Genomic DNA, 6,016 nt, shown 5'->3' on the forward strand with positions numbered 1-6,016 from the left:
TCGTTAATATTAGAATTAGTTTAATTGTACTTTATCAATTATTTTTTTACTATTTTAGTTAATTAGATATTCAGTTATTAGTTATTTTATTAAATTGTTCTTTATTTTGAATTATTTCTTGCTTTAGTGTTTATATAGATTAGGTACTAACATTATTTTGCATGTTAGAGTGCATAAGGAGGAGGGATCAATCCTTTAGCAACATCTAATTAGTAATCTGGTATTGGTTACATCTGGCTCCAATAAAAAATGTTTACATTCTACGTAATGCCCTCTTTGTCCGAAATGAGAAAATAGTAGGAAAAGTGAAAGTAGAAAAAAATGAATTACTGCTACATTAACAATTCCAAAATGAGAAATTTTCTTGGAAAGGAAAGACCTTAAAAATGTGTTTTTTTATATGAATTCTTTCACGTTTAGGGTGGAGGCACACACACAAAAAAATCTATCAAAAATTCTCTTTGCATCATGGCAACCATTTCCCACAACACATCTCATTCCATGAGCTGTCACTGTAAGAGCTTCCTTCATCTTTATCTTTCTCTTATTCACCACCATTTTCAGATAACTCTTTCCCGACTCTTAGGCCTTTTTTCACCGTCTGGCTTCTCTAGTTAAATCACTTGCCTCTCTATCATTTTTCTCACATTTCTTGGCTTCATTTATTTCATGCTACAGAAACAAGCTAAAAAAATTTATCATAAAAATTTTTCTTGCTTTCAAATGTGGCCTTAAGCTAAATCAGTTTATATCCACCCTGGATTGGATCCATGCCCGACCCGTTTAGAGCCAGCGACTTGGAAAGCAACGATGAAATATCAAGAGATACCCTCAGAAATAAAAAAAATTGTTTCCTAAAGTTGTAATTCTTTTCTGAATCAAGGGCAGTTCTGTAGCATGAGCAAGAAGCGGAAGTTGCCATCGTTTACCGTTATAAATTTGGCGACCTCACAGTGTAAAGAAACGCGCGCGCGTCCGCCACTTCTCCCGCGCTCGTATCATACGCAAATCCCAGGCTTCGCTGCACGCTCTCTCTCTAGGGTTTCGGGGATCTTCTGCAGAGAATTAGGGTTTCCGCGATCTACTTCGGAGACGAAGTGGAGTGGCGTTCCAGGCCTGCTCTTCCAATTTGCGTATTCTTTGCTTTTGTTGATTCTCAATTCCTCGAGATGTCTGGCAATGCCGATGAATCCAAGCCGAATAAGAGCATCGGTGAGTCGGATTTGCGGAGCGGTCAGCCGGAGGTCGAAATCGTGGAAAATGCAATCGATGGATCGGATTTGCAGACCGATGAAATCGTGGAAAATTCAATCGATAGTTCGGATCTGCAGAGCAATCAGCCGGAGCCCGAAATCGTGGAAAATTCAATCGATGGATCGAATTTGCAGCGCGATCAGCCGGAGCCAGAAATTATGTAAAGTGCAATCGATGGATCAGATTTGCGGAGCGATGAGCCGGAGCCCGAAATTGTGGAAAATGCAACTGATGGATCGGATTTGCAGAATGGAGATCGGTCGGTGCCTGAGATTGCAGAAGATGATGCAGATCCAAGGAAAGATGAGAAGAATTCTGGAATTCGAGCCATAGGAGATCCTCCTTCGGAAGAAAATGGAAAAGCTGAGCCGCCGCTGAAGGAAGGTGGACGAACATTCACGATGAGGGAGTTACTAGATGAATTGAAGGAGAGAAAGGGGGAAAGACATCAAGAGACGAGGTCTGACAATGGAGAATTTATCAGAAATCCCGGGTCTCCGGATGCAGCTCCACAGAAGGAGAGTTTGTCTTATAGGTATCCTGTTTCTGTTGGGTCCAGCCCTATCCCTCATTAATGGTATGGGGAAGTGGATTAGCCACCCACTTGTCATTAATGCAGAAGAAGTTGAAGGGTTAGCCCTATCCCCTCATTTAATGATGTGGAGAAGTGGAATAGCCACCTAACTCCCATTAATGTAGGAAGTTGAAGGGTTAAAACTCCTTCGGTTTCTGGAATGAGTCTAGAAGGCTCACTTCTAGGAGGTTCATATCTAGAAGACTCTATGTCATCTATAAATAGGGGTGTAGAGACTCTGTGCTAGGTGGAAAAAGGGTAGAGTGGCTGTGTGTAGTGTGCAGAGAGAGAAGTGAGAGAGAGAGAGTAGAAAGAAGAAAAGGAAGGAAGAAGGTTCGTCACTACGCATTAATCCTCAGAGAGAGGTGTTGGTTGTGGTGTGGGCTTTAACTCGGGTTGTGCACCCGAGAGGTAATCTTGTATTCATTTCTTCCTGTGATTTCTTTGTTGTTATTATCTTTAGCTTTGGGCAAGCTATTGAACGTTGTACTCTCTACATTGTACTCTCTACTTTCATTATAGTGGATTATTCTCTCCGTGCCCTGTGGATGTAGGTCGTGTTGACCGAACCACGTAAACCCTTGTGTTGTGATTTGATTGTGCCTTTGTTAGATCTTATATTGCTTCCGCATATTTTTGTTATCTTAATTTCTCTACAAGTGGTATCAGAGCTGGTTCGTGGAAAATCATGTCTTCTAAGTCAGTTAGCTCTAAGTTTGAGGTGGAGAGGTTTGATGGCAAAGAAAACTTTTCTTTATGGCAAAGAAGGGTGAAAGCTCTACTTGGACAGCAAGGGTTGCACAAGGCTCTTGTCAGGAAGGCAAATAAGCCAGAAAGTATGACCGATGATGAATGGGATGATCTTGACTTGAGAGCTGCTGGTGTGATTGAGTTGTGTCTATCAGATGAAGTCATGTGTAACGTGATGGAAGAGAGGACAACAGCGGGATTGTGGTTGCGGCTAGAGAGCCTCTACATGACCAAGAACTTGTCCAACAAGTTACACCTCAAAAAACAACTTTATAGTCTTCGTATGAAGGAAGGTACTCCCATTCTTGACCATCTTAGTGTGTTTAATAAGATTATTGCTGGTCTGTTTAGTCTGGATGCTAAACTTGAAGATGAAGATAAAGCTTTGTTGTTACTAACCTCATTGTCACCATCTTATGAGCATCTTGTGACAACCATAATTTATGGAAAAGAAACATTGGATATGAAAGAGGTCACAGGTACGCTCATTTCCAATGAAATTAGGAGAATACCATCACCGAATGAGGATTCTGGTGAAGGATTGATGGTGAGTTCATCCAAAGGCAGGGGTCGGTCAAAGGACAGGAAAAATGACCGCAGATATAGGAGCAAGTCCAGGTCAAGGAAGGACATCACTTGCTACAATTGTGGAAAGAAAGGGCACTTCCAGAATCAGTGCAAAGAGCCAAAGAAAAATCAGAAAAAAGGGAAAGAGACAGAATCATCAGAAACCAAAGAAGATACCACAGCCACAGTTGAAGGTGAGCTTGTGATTTTGTCTACTACTAATGATCCATGTATCTGTGTATGTCAGGATACAGATTGTGTCATAGACACAGGAGCCTCGTACCATGCCACACCACAGAGAGAATATTTCAGTACATACAGGACCAGTAATTTTGGTGTTGTCCGAATGAGAAACACAGAAACGTCAGAAATTATAGGTATTGGAGATATTCATCTCCAGACCAGTCTTGGGTACATGTTGGTGCTCAAGGATGTCAGACATGTTCCAGACTTGAGATTGAATTTGCTTTCAGTAGGAAAGCTTGATGAAGATGGCAGAAACAGTGTTTTTAGCCAAGGACAGTGGAAACTCAGCAGCGGGTCATTGGTTCAGACCAGAGGAAAGAGATGTTGTACTCTTTACAAGATGCAAGGCAAGGTATGCAAGGGACAGTTGAATACAACTGAGGACTCTTCTATTGATTTGTGGCACAGTCGATTAGGCCACATGAGTGAGAAGGGCTTGCAGATTCTTGCTAAGAGGGAGCAACTCCCAGAGTTAAAAGGTACACGTCTAAACCCGTGTGTTCATTGCTTAGCTGGTAAGCAACATAGAGTATCCTTTGTTAGAAATGCCTTTCATAGAAAATCTCACATTCTGGAGCGAATTTATACTGATGTTTGTGGTCCTCTGAGAACAAAAACTGTTAATGGTTTTACTGATGTGAAAACTTTCAGTGGTGCACTCTATTTTGTTACTTTTATAGATGACTTCTCTAGGAAGGTTTGGGCATACCCTCTGAAAACCAAGGATCAGGTTCTTGATGTATTCAAGCAATTTCATGCCATGGTTGAGCGAGAAACAGGAAAACAACTGAAATGCATCAGGTCAGATAATGGTGGCGAGTACACAGGTTCATTTCATGAATATTGTAAAATTCATGGAATTCGCCATGAGTTGACAGTTCCAGGTACCCCACAACACAATGCAATTGCAGAAAGGATGAATCGTACAATTGCAAAAAGAATCAGGTGTATGCTTGCACAATCCAAGTTGCCAAAGAAATTCTGGGGCGAGGCCTTAAGAACAACAGTTGATGTGATCAACTTGTCTCCTGCTCATGCCTTAGCAAATGATGTTGCAGATAGGGTATGGTCAGGAAAAGATGTGTCTTACAAGCACCTGAGCGTATTTGGATGCAGGGCATTTGCACATATCCCCAAGGAGGAGAGGTCCAAGCTTGATGATAAGACGAAGCAATGCATTTTTCTGGGATATGGTGATGCCGAATTCGGCTACAGGCTATGGGATCCAGAGAAGCAGAAGGTATTCAGATCCAAAGACGTGGTATTCTTTGAAGACCAAACACTTGAAGATATCAAGAAAGAGGTGTCAATTCAGACTTCTACAGGTGGATCTATCCACTTAGATCCAGTTACTCCTCCAGTGGCACAAGTTGAAGGAAGAACAGTGCAGGAAGATGATGCAAAGGTGGATGTTGATTTACCCGCAGGCCATGTTGAGCAGGAAGAAGTTAGAGAACAACCTCTTCCAGAACCCCAATTGAGAAGATCTTTCAGAGAGTCACAACCTTCCAGAAGGTATTCTCCACATGAGTATGTGATGCTTACTTATGCAGGTGAACCAGAGAGTTACCAGGAAGCACAAGAGTGTGAGCAGAAAGAGCAATGGCTAATAGCTATGCACGATGAGATGCATGCATTGCAGAAGAACCACACTTATGATTTGGTGGAACTACCAGAAGGAAGAAAGGCCTTGAAGAACAAGTGGGTTTTCAGGTTGAAGACTCAAGAACAATGCTTTCAACCAAAGTACAAAGCTAGATTGGTTGTGAAAGGCTTTGGTCAAAAGCAAGGTATTGACTTTGATGAGATTTTCTCTCCTGTTGTTAAAATGTCTTCTATTTGTATTGCTCTAGGTATTGCTGCTAGCCTGGACTTGGAGATTGAGCAGCTAGATGTGAAGACTGCTTTCCTCCATGGTGATTTGGAGGAGGAGATATACATGGAGCAACCAGAAGGCTTTAAAGTCAAAGGTAAAGAAAATCTTGTATGCAGGTTGAAAAAGAGCTTGTATGGGCTCAAGCAAGCTCCAAGACAGTGGTACAAGAAATTTGATTCATTTATGGCTGAAAATGGATACAATAGATCGACTGCAGATCATTGTGTCTACATAAAATGGTTCAGTGAGAATTTTATTATTCTCTTGTTATATGTTGATGATATGCTTATCCTTGGAAAAGATATGTCTATAATTGACAGGCTTAAAAAGGAACTGAGTAAGACCTTTGCAATGAAGGACATGGGGCCAGCAAAGGAAATATTGGGCATGCAGATCTCTCGTGATAGAAAAACCAAGAAGATATGGTTATCACAGGAGAAATACATCGAAAAGGTGTTGGACAGGTTCAGTATGAACAATGCAAAGCCAGTTGGTTCTCCTTTTGCAAGTCACTTTAAGCTGAACTCGGAGCAGAGTCCATCAAGTGACGAGGAGAAGGAGAAAATGAAGAAAGTTCCTTATGCTTCAACAGTCAGAAGCTTGATGTACGCGATGGTATGTACGAGACAGACATCGCATATGCAGTAGGTGTTGCTAGTAGATTCCTTGCAAATCCAGGAAAAGAGCATTGGGCAGCAGTAAAGTGAATCTTTAGATATCTCAAAGGAAGCTCCAAAGTTTGTTTAAGC

Source organism: Nuphar pumila, chromosome 4 (assembly GCF_984573655.1).
Source record: "Nuphar pumila chromosome 4, dmNupPumi1.hap1.1, whole genome shotgun sequence".
Classification (NCBI taxonomy): Eukaryota; Viridiplantae; Streptophyta; class Magnoliopsida; order Nymphaeales; family Nymphaeaceae; genus Nuphar; species Nuphar pumila.